This window comes from Ochotona princeps, chromosome 24, assembly GCF_030435755.1.
Source record: "Ochotona princeps isolate mOchPri1 chromosome 24, mOchPri1.hap1, whole genome shotgun sequence".
Lineage (NCBI taxonomy): Eukaryota > Metazoa > Chordata > Mammalia > Lagomorpha > Ochotonidae > Ochotona > Ochotona princeps.
Window position 1 is genome coordinate 7,698,259 of NC_080855.1, and position 16,275 is coordinate 7,714,533.

Consider the following 16,275-nt stretch of genomic DNA (forward strand, 5'->3'; position numbering starts at 1 on the left):
ACGATCTGTCTGATGTGTTTTTGAATTCTGTTGGCTAGGATTTTGTTGAGAATCTTAGCATCAATGTTCATCAAAGAGATAGGTCTGTAGTTTTCCTTCTCTGTTAGTTCTCTGTCTGGTTTTGGGATTAAGGTAATGTTGGCTTCATAGAATGAGTTTGGAAGGGTTGCCTCTTCTTCTATTGTTTTGAAGAGTTTGTAGAGGATTGGGGTCAATTCTGTTCGGAATGTTTTGTAGAATTCTGGAGTGAAGCCGTCTGGGCCTGGGCTTTTCTTTGTTGGGAGGTCTTTAATCACTGATTCAATCTCTACTTCAGTTATGGGTTTGTTCAGGTCGTTTGTTGCCTCTGGGCTAAGTTTTGGCAGGTGGTAGAAGTCTAAGAACTTTTCCATTTCTTGGTGATCTTCTGATTTGTTGGAGTACAGTGCTTTGTAGTAATTTCTAATTATGGCCTTAATGGATGTAATGTCTGTTGTTATGTTGCCTTTTTCATCTTTGATGCTGTTAATTCTTGCCTTCTCTTGTTTTTTGTCAGTCGGGCCAGTGGGGTGTCTATCTTGTTTATCTTCTCAAAAAACCAGCTTTTTGATTCATTGATTTTGTGTATGGTTTTTTTTATTTCTATCTGGTTGATTTCCTCCCTTGTTTTGATGATTTCTTGTTTCCTGTTGTGTGTGGGGCTCTTCTGCTGCTGCTTTTCCAATTCCTGGAGGTGTGTGTTTAGTTCCTGTATTTGGCGCCTCTCTTGGGCCTTGACATGAGCTCCAATTGCGATGAGTTTACCCCGTAGCACTGCTTTGGCAGTGTCCCACAAATTTTGGAATGTTGTGTCAGAGTTTTCATTGGTTTCCATAAATTTTTTGATCTCATCTTTAATTTCTTCTCTGATCCATTGTTCGTTTAATAGCATATTGTTCAGCCTCCAAGAGTTTCTGTATTTCCTGGGACATTTTGAATTGCTGATTTCCAGCTTCATTCCGTGGTGGTCTGAGAGGGTACATGGTATGATTCCTATCTTTTGGAAGTTATTTAGGTTTGCTTTGTGTCCTATCATGTGGTCGATCCTGGAGAAGGTGCCATGCACTGCTGAAAAAAATGTATAATCTGTGGCCTTAGGGTAAAAAATTCTATAAATGTCAACCAAGTCCAGTTGTTCTATTGTTTGTATGAGCTCTGTTGTTTCTTTGTTGAGTTTTTGTTTTGTTGATCTGTCTATAGTTGTTAGTGGGGTGTTAAGATCACCCACTATTATTGTTTGCATATCTATGTCTCCCCTTAAGTCCGTGAGTAATTGCTTCACGTAGCTAGGTGCGTTTGAATTTGGTGCATATATGTTCACAATGGTAATTACTTCCTGATGGATCAGTCCCTTCACCAATATATAATGTCCTTCCCTGTCCTTTTTGATGTGTGTCAGATTGAAGTCCACATCATCTGAAATTAAGACAGCTACCCCAGCCTTTTTTTCTCGTCCATTGGCATGAAATATTTGTTTCCAACCTTTCACTTTCAGCTTCTTCGAATCTCTTCTGGTTAGATGTGTCTCTTGTAGGCAACAGATAGTTGGGTGCTGTTTGATAATCCATTCTGTTAATCTATGCCTTTTGATTGGTGAGTTCAGGCCATTTGTGTTAAGAGTTAAAATTGAGAGGTTGTGATTTTGCCCTGTCATACTTGTTTTTGTGGGTGTTGATTTCTGTGTAATTGCCCTTCCTTGTGTGGACTTTAGTGGGAAGATCTTCCTGTTTGCCATCTTTGCTTATGATTCACCTCCTTTTTTTCTGGATTTAGTGCATTTCTAAGGAGATTTTGTAGAGCTGGTTTTGTGCTGGCATATTCTTCTAATTTCTCTTTGCTGTGGAAGTATTTGATTTCGTTCTCAAATACGAATGAGATCTTTGCTGGGTACAATATTCTTGGTTGACAGTTGTTCTGATTCAGGATTTGGAAGATCTTTGTCCATTCTCTTCTTGCTTGTAAAGTCTCTTCAGAGAAGTCAGCAGTGATCCTGATTGGTTTTCCCCGGTATGTGATCTTTTCTCTGCTTCGTACTTGTCTTAGGATTCTTTCTTTGTCTTCGTTGGAGTGGAACTTGAGCACCATATGTCTGGGTGAAGATCGCTTTGGGTCATATCTGCTGGGAGTCCTCTGACCGTCCTGGATTTGGGCTGGGTTCATGTTCCAAGTGTTTTGAAAGTTTTCCTGTATAATTTCGTCGAGCACCATTTGCATTCCTGACTCTTTTTCCGCTCCTTCAGGAAGGCCAATAATCCTAATATTTGATTTTCTGAGGTTGTCTTTCATTTCTTGTATGGTCTTATTGGCTTTGTTCAGACTTGTCTCCAGCTGTTTCATGAACTGGGTATGTTCGTTTTGTGTGTCTTCTGTTTCAGAGATCCTCTCTTCTGCTGTATTTGTTCTGTTGGTTAGGCTCTCAATTTTGTGCTCTAAGTCAAGGATTTTACTTTTCATTTGTTGTATTTCTGAGGCTATGTGGTTCTTGAATTCCTTGAAGTCCTCCCAATTCTTCTCATTGTCTCTGACATATTTTAACATTATTTTTTTGAATTCCTTGTCTGTAGATCTTCTATGTCTTCATCTCGCATCTCCGAAATAGACATTGGCTTTCAATCCTGTATTGGTAGGGTGTTGGCACTCTCATCTGGATCATTACCTTTTCTGGTATTTCTTCCCATTGTGTTAGTGTTTCTTTTTTGAGAGACCTAGGCACCAGTGTGCTGAGGGGTCTCCAAGCACTATCCTCTAGAGATCGGAGTCTGCAGGCGTGGAGTAGCAGGGTGTGGGGATTTTCAAGGCACTTTTGGTGCGTCTCCAGAACACTGGACCTCAGGGCGCCACTTCCAGGGCCCAGTGGATTCAAAGCGCACTCTCAGCTCGTCCCCTACAGGTATGCTACCACAGGGCGTGGGGGAGTGAAGGCACTCTCTGTGCGCACCCCCTGTGTGCGGGATCACAGGGCTCGGAGCACTGGACTATAGGGCGTGGGGTGTTCCAGGTGTTCTCTGGAAGCGCCTCCTGTGCAGGCCCGCCCACCCCAGCGCTTGCAGGGGACCGACCGCCCCAGCGCTAGCACAGGACTGCCCAGCCCAGATGGCGTGCTTGGGTTCCTGTGGTATAGCACCGCCCAGCTGAGTGCCAGACCGCAAAGGCACGGGGGAATATCCAATGTGCCTTTTGCCTTTCTCCCAGACACAGTTTTGGCAATTTCAAGGCACTCGCCCTGTGTCTCTAGACGCAGGAGTCTGGGGGTGGGGGAGGGGCGGGGAGAGGAGCACCAATTGTGTTCAGGCTTTGTGCATGCCCCTGGGGGGCCAACTCCCGAAGCCTCCAACCCACCACTGTCCCCACCCAACTCTCTCAAACCTCAGGTTCTTGCAGTCTGCCTCTTCCTCTGGTCGGAATTCTCACCGCAGGTGTGTCTCCCAGCGACTGCTGTGTCCGTTGCTGGTCTCGGCGGGTGCAGGCGGCTGGAACCTGGAGGCTGCGGCTGGGGCAGGTCCCGGCGGGGCTTGGCGACCAGGGTGGGCGGATGCCGGCGGGTCCCGGTGATTCAGGGTCCTGGTGACCAGGGTGAGCAGATGCCAGCGGGTCCCAATCACCGCTGGTCCTCACGGCCACTGCGTCTGCGGGTCGGTCGGCGGCTTTCAGTGTCTGCACTCAGAGGTGACTCAGCAGGTCAGGAGCGGAAAGTCGTCTCCCCTGCTCTTTCTTTTGTTTTTTCCCTGGTTGCTCTTCCGAGTTGTGTGGATTTTTTTGGTTCCACACTGTCCAGGGAACTTCACGTTCTTCTCCCTGTAGTTCTATGCTGCTCCACTTACTCTTTTGTCGCGTTCTAGCCCTCTCTGTCTGTGAGCTCTCTCACAGTCTTCCTCCTATGTCGGCCATCTTGCGAGTCCCCAGAGGGGAAAATTTCTAACCTCCAATTCCTCCTGCTTGGATCCTCACCCTTATCATCCTTAGTTCTTTTTTTTTTAAAAAAGATTTATTTATTTTTATTGGAAAGGCAGATATACAGAGGAGGAGAGACAGAGGGGAAGATCTTCCCTCTGATGATCCACTCTGCAAGCGGCCACAACGGCTGGAGCTGAGCCAATCCAAAGCTAGGAGCTTTTCCAGGTCTCCCACACAGGTGCAGGGTCCCAAGGCTTTGGCCATCCTCGACGGCTTTCCCAGGCCACAAGCAGGGAGTTGGATGGTAAGCTGGACCGCCGGGATTAGAACCGGCGCCCATCTGGGATCCCGGCACATGCAAGGCGAGGACTTTAACCATTACGCTATTGCGCCGGGCCCATCATCCTCAGTTCTTAAAAAAGGTTTGTACTGTCATATTTTAGCTTTCTTTGCAATCATAAGCTAACACTTAATACGTTAACAAATAAAGTAGAAGAAAACCCATTTTTCTCCACGAATACTCGCAAAATCTATAAACAATAGTCAAGCATCAAAATGTCAGTGTTGCTCATATAGGTTAGAGCTTTTCTGTTCTTTGTGTATTAGTTACCCTAAGACCAGGGAAAACGTGTATATCTTGTTTTGGCCTGGCTAATTTCACTAGGTGTAATGGATTCTAGTTTTACGCATCTATTATTTTTAATGTCTGGGTAGGATTCCATTGTGTAAAGATTTGGCTAATTAGGGAGTGAGAAAGAGCAAAGTGAGTGTATTTGAAGAGTTTATTGCTGAGGAACATGCACAGGACCAATCAGAACATGTGATCCTCACTTGATTTTGCATGAGCACATGTGCTGTTTTACTGTGATTCACTTGGTTCACAAATTTTGCTGCTGAGACATAAATGACTAGGTCTGAAATCAGCATTTAAGGTACACATGGTTCATTGGACACATGTGTTATCATTAACACATGTTCTCAATTGACAGTATGATTTAGGATGATGGATACTAGTTTGCTAAAATATGCACAAAGGGATATGTATATATGTATGTGTGTCTCTGTCTACAGCTCTATCTATCTATCTATATGGTTGCAAGGGGAATAAAGTCTCACTCTCAGTCTCTGTTTCTCCCTCTGTTACTCCATTCTTCAAATATTCATCTTTTCATCTTTCATTAACATACACACAAGGACAAAAATGTGCATCTGCACACACACACATCATCATCATCATCATTACTATATGTTAAGTCACTCCCCAACTGACCACAATGGACTGTGCTGGACTGGGTTGGGCCAGGCTAAAGCCTGGATCCCAGAACTCCATCTAAGTCTCCAATGTGTCAGGAACCCAGGCAATTGGACAATTATTTATTGCTGTCCCAGGCACATTAGCAAGGAGCTGGAGCAGAAGTGGAGCAGCCAGAGATTGACTGGTCCTCTGATGGGGATCACTGACTTTCTTTGTTAGCAGCAGTTTAACACGCTGCCATAATTGTGTTCCAAAGAAGAATATTTAGACAATTAGGTATTTTTTCCCTCCCAGAATTTCCCAGACACTGGTTTTTCACATCTCATTGCAGAAGAAATTGAAGCACCCGTTTTTGCAAATACACATTGGTGTAAATGGCAGCTTAAGCTTTATGGAGGTCACAGCTTGAGTTTCCAGAAAGGGTTGATTCAAATGGATATTACAGTGAAATGTAATTTGTCATCAAATTTTTATGACTTTTTGTTTAAATCTTTGTAAGGATTGTCTTTGAATAATCCCTGGTACTCTTTTTACAATGGAACTCTATGATAAATGGCTTTGTGTTCTTGATGAGGATGAGGAGAAAGTTACAGAAATCAAAAGGTGATTATATAATTAACATCTAATCCAGACATGCTTCAAACTACAGTCAACACACTTTGAGGAAAATAATAGCTTCTGCTTTAGAATTTTAACCACAGCAAGCATGTGCACTGTGAAGGGATTCGTGTAGTCACACACACAAAGGCCAGAATCAGAGGAGAGGTAGACTTTACCACACATTGAGCATTGGTATGGAATTATTGACCATTGTCCACTTTTGAGTGTCACATTGATGGAGCAGAAACTCACTGATCCCAGAGACATCCCGTAAGAATAGTTCTTTGTTGATCTCACTATCAACTTGTCAATGCTAATTAGGTGGAAAACTATGTATACTTAAAGAGTTGACATCAAACAAACACTTTTGCTTGGATTCATACATTAAATGTGTTTTGCTTCATTGTTCGACTATTGCCTTGAGACATGATTCCTTCACTTTACCTTACAAGGTAAAATGTTTGTAACTCAGATGCTGTTAAATTTCCGCAGTAAGCTTTTTTTTCACACATTCTGAAGTGAAACAACCAATTTTAAGACTTGTGCAAATTGGATATTCACAAAGTTGTTCAAGTGAAAATACATTGTGATTTTAACCTCCTTCCTGGGGAAAAACCCAGTGATATTATTAAGCACTGTTTCTCAATTTGTCTGTATTTTCCTCGAATTAAGAAAATGGAATTTGAAATATTCTATTCACTTTCTCTGTTTCTATTGATTCAGCATGGAAGTGACTGCACTTATTTTTGTGTGTGTGTGTATATGTTTAGGCTCTTATAAAACTTGCCCGTATGTAATTTGGATATCCTCAGACAGTTATTTTTGTGTTTGTGTGAGATCTCTAAAAAAAATCCTTCAACCTCATGAGTGCACGAAAGTTAGCTTTTTGCATCACAACAAGTATATCTTCGCTCTGGACATTTACATCAAATTTGGAAAGTGAATTAATTAAAAAGGTAATGAGGTGCCCCATTCCCATTGTGATGAACCCAATTTTACAATGATAAGTGCCATATTACTTTTTTCAATGTCAAGGTCACTTATTGTATATTTGGAGTTGTGGGAGTGCATGGCAATAAGCCAGGATTGGAGAGCGGTGAACCACTTCTTTCAAACAGAAGCATGAGATGTTAATGCACAAGGAACTTGCATAACATTAGAGAAGGAAATGTAAGGGTTTTGGTAAATGGCCAATCTGAGATGCACTTCCAGCATCCATCATTGAGGACAATACACACCTGAACCAATGTTCCCTTATCAAGCCTTCTCAGCTGCGTAGTGTCAGTAGTGTTAACAACAATATCCTCAGATCAATAGTGACATGGCCTGTTCAAAATGAGCAAATATATTCCCCTATTCAGTGATCCTTCTTGTAGCTCACTCAGTGAAATGCTGCTTTCCATTCTATCTCTGCTACTGGAATGAAAATGAGTCAAAGTTTTACAGCATCTTAATAGACCCAAATGTCTCCAGTACAATGACAGCTCTTATCAAGCTGACATAGATGTAATGTTAGAGTGAAGCAGGGCAGTGGTTGTGGAGGGATTGCAGGTAAAGAAACAGACATTTCCCTTGTAGTTGACTCCATTCATGTCAAAAGATCCACAAAAACCTCTGCTTCCCAAGTTTAACATAACACATGTTTTATCCTACTGAGTACTTCACCAGTTATGAGAAAGTGCACACCATCACCTCAAACATCCTCCGTAGACTCACTGGGAAAAGGAAAGGCAGATCAGACTTCCAGAGACAGTGACACAGACAGATGATTCATCTGCTGGTTCACTCCCCACATGGCTGCAATGACTAAAGCGGAGCTGATCCAAAGCCAGGGGCTTCTTCCAGATCTCCTACATGGGCTCAGTGTCCCAAGGCTGTATGCCATCCTCTACTGCTTTCCCAGGCCACAAGCAAACAGCTGGAGGGAAGTAAAGCAGCCAGGACGTGAATTAGCACCAATATGAGATCCTGGCACATGTAACGTGAGGATTTAGCCGTTAAGTTATTGCGCCCAGCCACAACATGTTGGCAATTATGCTATCTAAACAAAAACTTATTATTTAAGAAAATATTAACATTTAATTTAATTTATTTATTTTTAAAGATTTATTCATTTTATTACAGCCAGATATACACAGAGGAGGAGAGACAGAGAGGAAGATCCTCCATGCGATGATTCACCCCCCCAAGTGAGCCGCAACGGGCCATGCGCGCCAATCCGAAGCCGGGAACCCGGAACCTCCTCCGGGTCTCCCACGCGGGTGCAGTGTCCCAATGCATTGGGCCGTCCCCAACTGCCCTCCCAGGCCACCAGCAGGGAGCTGGATGGGAAGTGGAGCCGCCGGGACCAGAACCGGCACCCATATGGGATCCCGGGGCTTCCAAGGCGAGGACCTTAGCCGCTAGGCCATGCCGCCGGGCCCAATATTAGCATTTTTTTACACTAGAACACAGAAAATACTGTTTTTCTGAGGGACAGCATGTTTTGACATGTTACTTAATTTTCTTGAATTGTAGTTCAGGAGATAAAATTGGTTCATACATGTTTATGTCAACTGCAAATTTTGTTTAGAATTTATATTTTATATTTTTGTAATGTCTAGTGTTCACATAGAATGTATGACTCATATTTGCAGGTGAAAAAGAGTACCCTATTTCCATCCTTTTGTGTCACAGGTATCTATCGTAGAGTTTTTCATTGAAAACTACCCACAGATCTTTGAAGAATATAATGATTTGCTGCTTAGAAAGAGTTGGGAAAATTCCAGCACCAGCTTTGGGAGCAGCACCGAATACGATATAACTGTGTGGAAACCAGCAAACAGCACAGGTGACAGCTCACCGAGTTGGGATCACGGGGCAAACACGTCATATTTTCTACATAATTGAACTGGTTGTACTAAAAAACAGACAAGGCTTCCAAGAGTCATGGCAAACACTTAGAATTGCCCCGACCTTGAATAGACCTGATCTGTCTGTGTAAGAGCGCCAAAAATTCAGAGCCGTTTCAATAATTAAAACATAAGCCCAGATGAGATAATGTCCTTGACTTGCAAACACCATCTCTTGCTTGTTTTCAGAAAATTTTAAGTAAAACTTTGAACTCGGGCTTGCTTTTTCCTCAGAAAAATTAACTCTGTGAATCATTTTGCAAGAATATGTATTTCTATAGATCTATGATCAAATTAAATCAGAAACCTGATGTAAGTCACCCTTGTATCATATCTGAATGTAATGTGCTTGTTTTTGATGGATATGAATGAGTTCCATTCACCAATTGGAATCCCCTCACAAGTTACAGAACACATTTTTCTTTTCTTTTCTTTTCTTTTCTTTTCTTTTCTTTTCTTTTCTTTTCTTTTCTTTTCTTTTCTTTTCTTTTCTTTTCTTTTCTCTTCTTTTCATAAACCTTAAATGGCTTATCTTACCCTGCCTCTCTCAGCTAAGGGGTTGGGTAAAGAAGTGGGAGACGCATGCCTGAAAAGGACTGAATTAGAGCAAGGGAAAAAGGTGCCTGAGTGCCATAATCTTTTACTGTTTGCTTAATATTTTTTAGATCTTTAAACTGCAGAGGTTGAAGTTCACGGTGTGGTGTCCACCACCTTGTGCAGGGATCTGAATAACAGGGCAGCATATTACACTCTTCTTGGGGAGATCTGAAGCCTCACTCTTATGGGGTTCTATTACAGGTTCCTCTTCTAGTAATGAGGCAGGGGCTGAAGGAGCTGCTGCTTCTGAAGCATAAGGTGGAGGTGGGTGAGAGGCGTCGTGATTGACTATTAGTCTGAGAGCGTATAGTTTCTGGGGCAGATTGATCAAGGGGCTTGGCACTAGACTCTGCGTCAATATCTATAATGGCAGAAGATGGTTGAGAACTGGGGGAATGTGAGGGGGCAGGTGTGGACAGTCGAGAGTGACTTTCTTTAAGAGATCATTCTCCCTCGGAAGCCAAAATCTGTAAATCTGGATGCTGAGACTCAATCTTTAGGATATCATAAATCAAAGTCCAATAATTAAAGGAAGTAACAAGAATTTTTCAGGCTCAAAAACCTTATAATAATCTTTAAAACAATCACCTACTCTACACCAAGTTTTCTCATCAATAGAACCGTCCTGGGGATGCCAGGGACAAATCTGACCAACAAAATCCAAAAAAGTTTTAAGGTCTTTCTTTTTCAGCCTAATTCTTCGTGTCTTGAATGAGTCTATTAGACCGTAATGAGTCTATAAGACATTGCAAGAATAATTCTTGCTTTAATAATTCTTGTCCCATCTTACCTTGACTCCGTAAGATATTCGCCGCAATTTCCATGAGCTCGACTTCCAGCGGATCACCGTGAAACTGCTCAACCGGTGTGTAACTCAACACCACGAGAGGCCCCTCCAAACTTATGGCGCGGTGTTCCCTCTGTCGGTGGTCGCACGCCTCCATGTTGGGCGCCAATTTGTCCCGTCCAGCAGGACAGTCAACGGGGGTCATAACCACCTAGGAGAGAATGAAGGGACAAGAGACACAAAGAATGGACGGCAAGACAGTAGGTCTGATCAAGCTGTCAGTTTATTGATTTCAACTGAGGGTTTTTATATTTTTCAGTAACTAAGGCTCAGGGAGGGAAGGAGAAACTGGGACGCAGGCCATAGTCTCAAGACCGATTGTTCTTGAGCAACCACCATATCAAGAATAGTTACCAACATATCAACAATAGCATAGGTAATCAGTAACAAGATGTCGGCAGGTGCAGCATAAATCACATTCTGAAACAGTTGCTAGAAACAATTGAAGCTAAGCATGTGATTAGTTTCATAGCCTCTTTCCCAAGCATCTAGCCAATGGGGGTTTTCCACTATCCCATAGGTCTATATTCAAAATGGCTTCAGTGTGGCTATAGTTCACAGCTCCTGACAGCAGACAACCATCCTAGAATGTATAGTTTCTGCAGCGGTTAGAGAAAAAACAGCACATTCTGGATCCTTTCATTATCTGAGCTTCAATATAGTGAAACTAGGAAATAGGAGACTGTGTGTTATTGAAAGCAGATGGAAAGTTGGGTGTGTTGTATGCTTGGGCTGAGGGGAACAATACAAGCCCAAAGTGTATATTGGAAATTCTTATGTCATCTATGTACTGCACAGAATGAACAGAGGAACCCAAATAATCTCTTTCAGAATTAATTTTTATGCTCACTACCGTATCAGGATCATAACATTAAATGTTGAGAACACAGTAAACAAAACTTGAGTTGCAACAATTAATCTGACAGTCCAGAAGTCCCAAAGGTAGAACTCCAAAAACAAGGAGAGGCCACAGAGAAAAAGTGCAAGGAAAACTATGATTTTTCAGAAAAAAAAAATGGAAACGGGAGTGATTCTCTAATGCTACATGGTGGTAGTACTTGAGACAGGATCAAGCTCTGCCAGAAATGTGTTGTCCGTGCAGATGGGATTTTGTTTCCTGGCATGCTCTCTGGCCATGGAACAGACCTGCAGTGGACTCTGATGTAGGGAGCTCCAGCAAGGCAGGTTTTGTTTTCTGACCCTCCTCTGGAGCACTGGCAAAGGTGAGTCCGGTGAGCCCAATCAGCCAGAGACCCAGGATGGCCTGCATGGCAAGCCTGAGCATGCCATGGCCAACACTCTCTGATGCAGCCAGCCTTAGAGCACTCCAGAGGTCACTGAACTGAATTGCTGATTCAATCACATCAAAATGGTTTCTCTAACTTTCCTCTGTGCTATTGGGAACAGCAGCTTTTGAGGCCATGTTGCCATATGGAAGCCATGGTGGCAGTCCCATTGTGCCTGGGATGGTTGGGACTCCTTGAGGGTCTCATGCCCAGAGGGCACTGGCTCAGGGTGACCCGATTTCTGCCCACAGGCATTAGGTAATCTCCTGGCAGCACACTCCAAAGGCACTTGCCAAGACTCTCAGGATTCAATGTATCTCTTTCGAACATTTGACTGCCTCCAAGAAGTCTATGCAAGGCTCTGGGATCCACTGCTTGTCATTTGAAATGGCACATGTGCGCAGTCATGGGCAGTTTATGAAGCTCCCACAGCAGTCCATGTGTGCATTTGTGTCCACTCATGTGCATATTCCTGCCATTTTCTCTGGAGGTCTCAATCACCCTTGGAGCAAACACTGTGGAGGGAGCCTGAGCTGGGTGGGGCAAATGTCCCATCTTGCTTATGGTCATGAGATGACCAAAGTAACATTTTTTTTAGATTTATTTTTATTGCAAAGTCAGATATACAGAGAGGAGGAGAGACATGGAGGAAGCTCTGCTGTCCGCTGGTTCATTCCCCATTTGGCCGGTGCTGTGCCAATCCGAAGCCACAAGCCAGGAACTTCCTCCAGATCTCCCTCATGGGTGCAGAATCCCAAGGCTTTGGGCTGTCCTCAACTGCTTTCCCAGGTCACAAGCAGGGAGCTGGATGGGAAGCAGGACCACCAGGATTAGAACAGGTGCCCATCTGGGATCCTGGCAAGTGTGAGGAGAGAACCTTAGCCACTAGGCCACTGCACTATGCCCCAACATAACTGTTTAAATTGAATTCAATTTCCTTAGCTTGACTTGGAACGATGCGTTTATTTTTCCTACCTTCTGGATCATTTCATTTCCCAGCATCTATCTACCTTCCGAGTTGGGTAATTCGCAGGAACAGTTAGTGTCAGAACCAAGCTTGAAGAAGTGTTTTCTTTGGTATAGCAGTGTAACTCACTTTTTGAAGCTGTCTTCACACCCACATCTCATTTGTCTATGCATAAATTTACCTCTCCACCTAAATAAATGCTTTACATTCTAGCTTGTTTCCTTGGGTCCTCTTGGAACGCAGGGAAAAACTTTCCCACTTTCTGAAACCTTTAGTTTTGTAATGCTTATCTACTTCCTTTTCCAATGGGAAATATACATAAACCGCTGCCAGTGACAGGAACCAAGCTCAAAGATCACATCGACTCGAAGTAGTGATGTGGCTCAGTACTAGAAGCTGCCTTCCTACTCATCTCTTCCTGTTTACCTCTCTACAAAATTAAACATTGAGTCTCAGAAAGGACAAGGGTCCTGTAGTAGGAGGTGATAATGACTGGGTGGAGATAAACCTTGTTTTTGCTTTCAAATGTGGCTGGGAGACTATTACATGTCCATATATTGAGTTCAATTTGCTTTAATTTTCTTCCATAGTAATTGTGACAACATCTTTCACATGGGACCCATTAACATGCATGGAGAAAGAGCTATAATATGCACTGAGAGACCATGGCAACATAAACTTGTTCAAAGCCCATATGGCTTCTGCACTTTGTGCTGTGGGTTTCAGCAGGATGGACAGGTTGTGATGACTTAGAATATCTTTCATTGTCTGTACCATTTTATGACCCTGACACTCAGCACGACTTCATGCCAAGTGTTGGCAGAGTTGTCCTTCAGTTCTCTAGATGCTCTGTTTCTGCACAGGAGGGATGGAATTCTCTGGCTGAGAAGGGTCCCTGTGGCATGAATATCAAGGCCATAGTTTGGTATGGGCAATATTTTGTGGGGTAACACTGCCACCCAAAAGGCTAATTTGCATTTGATGACTTGACATAGAAAATGCTTGTTTCAAAGCAGCTAAGTCTAGCTTCATTTTCATGGAAGTGGAGGGGGGCATTTCTTACCACAAACAGTAGTAAGTAGATAATCCTATTTCTCAGAATGAGTTGAACATGTAAATCAGCATGGCCCAATCTGGATGATAAGTATGTATGGCACCAGAATGGGTTGAAGGCCAGTTAAGAAAGGCTGCTGCTCCTGCTGGGACAGGAGGTGAAATGAGTGGTGCTGGCCCATGGACCTGCTGGCATGTGCGAAACCTGACACCAGGAGGGGTTCTGATGGAGGAACCTGAGGAGCTCCTCTGACAGGACACTGACCTTACAAATAAGCGCAGGAAGCATGGAAGGAAACAACCCAGAAAAGGTTATGGAAAGTGTCCTACTGGCATACATTTGGCATGAGTTGGGGACGGACCAGGCTGAGTCAGTTCGCGTCATCCACTGACAAATCCGAGTGCTGGAGCAGAGTGTAGGTTGGGCCGGGTTCGGTTGCGACAAAAGCAGTACACAACACAAAATGCTAATGTGAGGCTGCCTGTGCAAGATGGGACCGCAGCACCCAAGAGCACACGTAAGAATCAGGAAGGGAAGAGCAGATAATAAGGGGTGGTTCCCTTGCTGCTCCCGCTGGAGAGCATGAGCTAGGATGGGGACAGACCAGAATAGGCAGGGCTGCAGCACCTGTGCGCCTCATGTGGACTGGGTCAGGGAAGAGCCAGGATGGGCGGACTATTCCTACTGGTGCAAACAAAATTAGAGTGGGTGAGAGCTGGCGGGGCTTACCTGTAGCAGGCACTAGGGGCTAATGCTGTCAAGTCTAATCACAGAGCCACCTGGAGAGTGCATAATCTGGGAATGAGAGAGACCTGGGAGGGAAATAGTGGGCTCCTCCCTTTGGGATACCACTCCCATGGGAAGGCACTAAATAACTAGGATGGGGACTGGGATGGCTAGACAGAGAGGCACTCAACAACATCCGTGAGGACTAGATAGCTGAGCTGGTTAGATGGAACTAAACCCTGTGACACATATAAGAATCAGATGTGATATGGGGCAGGCTGGACTAGTCTGCTAATACATACAGGCAAACCAGGGCAGGGGCGGGCCTGGTGGGGGTTATTGTGGGTCGCTCTGACTGGGCTGCAGCTCCCACTGGTTTAGGTGAGGGCCGAGTATGTGATGGGCAGAGCCAGGATGGACTGCGACACTCATTGGTTCTGGTGGAGGTCGGCGCTGAGAATAGAACCAACCCAGCAGTTGCAACCACCAGCTGATCGGGGTGATGGACTGTGGCGGGCACTGTGTTTGCTAGTATATATAGGAATCTGGTCTGGGAATACCTCAAAGTTTCTTTGGGAATCCCCTCAATCGAAATGGAGGAATCAGAACATTAACCAAGAAAAGATGGAATATGGAGTAGGTCAATCAACCACCTCAGTTATATGTTGGCAGCGAAATACTGGACAAGGGGAGACTCTATGATGGACTACGTCAATCAGTGGACTCTGCAACAGTCTCATCGTACCTGGAATGGCGAGATTGGCAGTGATTTATGACTGGTGAACTATCGGAACCACTTGAGCAAGGATCTCGGAGCGTGCCCTATATCTGGGACCTGTGGTTGGTGGGAGACTGGGTGGGGCTTCTCCCTCAATGTTCCCTTTTTTTTCATTTTTTAAATAATCTTACTTAGTTGATTAGGGAACAAAGGGTCAAGGGCTACAGGGTGAAAGTGGGTAATACCATTGTTTCCACACCAATATCATTTTTCCCTGTATCTGGGGTGAGGGAAAAAAAACAAAGGGAAAAGCCCCACCCAACCTCCCACCCATCCCAGATCCCCAACGGGAGGCGTGCTCTGAGGGTCCTGCTCATACAGTTTTGATAGTTCATCAGTTCTGGATTGCTGCCAATCTCTCAGTTCCAATCGCAATGAACCCTATTCAGAATCCACTGGCTGACAGTCTCTTCATGGTTGGGGTTCTAAGATCAGCAGTTCAGTTGGAGGGATCGCCAAAGAAACTTCTTCTGAGATGATCCCAGGCTGATTCTTGCGCGAGTTTGCTAGTACAGAGTCCGACACCGTCCGTCACACCAATCAGCTTATGCACATGCTGGTCGTTGGGATTTCTGGATTCGTTCTGTTTCCAGCCCTGTCTTCCTCGTGAACCAGCAGGTGTTGTAGTCCAGTTCGATCCTGCCCACTTCATACTTGGTCCTCACGCAAACCGGTTGGAGCTGCAGCCTAGTTGGGGCGACTCCCCATAACCTCCACCAGTTCTGCCCCCTACCCTGGGTCACATGCTTGCCAGTATGCACCGCAGGCTTGTCAAGTCTGTCTCACATCCCGTTTAGCTCTCGCACATGTCGATGGGCATTGAAGCCCAGCTCAACCCAACCAACCTACTATCCAGCCCATACACCTACTGGCAGGTGCCCTTCTGTACAGCCATCCCTGCCCATGTTCTGGTGTTTGTGCTGTCCAATGAGAGTGGTAGCCCGAGTGAGGTGCCCACTATTTCCCTTCTAGGCCACACTCACTCCGAGATTATGCACTCTCCAGGTAGTTCTGGCATTTGACTTGACAGAATTAGCTACAAGTGCCAGCCTCTGCCAGCTAGTACTGCGGCTAGCCCAACCAACCCTCACCCACCCTAATTTTTGCTTGCACCAGTCGGAACAGTCAGCCCACCGTGGCCCTTTCCTTATCTAGTCCACATGAGGCCCACAGGTGTTACAGCCCTGCCTATTCTGATCTGCACCCCTCCTGACTCACGCTTTCCAATGGAAGTAGTTGTCCAGCAGGGGAGTCCACGTTCCCCTGTCAGCTTTGCCTCTTCCCCCTGATTATCACATGTATTGTTTGGGTGCTGCAACCACATCTGGTACCGCTCATCTCACCTTGGCATTCCTTATTGTG

At 44.6% G+C, this 16,275-nt stretch overlaps 1 long non-coding RNA gene across 2 annotated transcripts in view; it reads left to right on the forward strand.

The window, feature by feature from the left end:
- LOC131483151 (uncharacterized) overlaps nt 1–8,567 on the forward strand; it is a 47,181-nt gene extending 38,614 nt beyond the window's left edge. Inside the window, exons 7-9 of one of the 2 annotated variants that reach the window (XR_009247557.1) lie at nt 5,667–5,770; nt 6,538–6,723; nt 8,444–8,567. This is a non-coding gene — a long non-coding RNA (uncharacterized LOC131483151). Of the gene's footprint in view, nt 1–5,666; nt 5,792–6,537; nt 6,724–8,443 lie in introns of those variants that run through there. The other variant, XR_009247556.1, reaches the window with a different exon arrangement.
- The last annotated feature ends 7,708 nt before the right edge of the window (nt 8,568–16,275 follow it).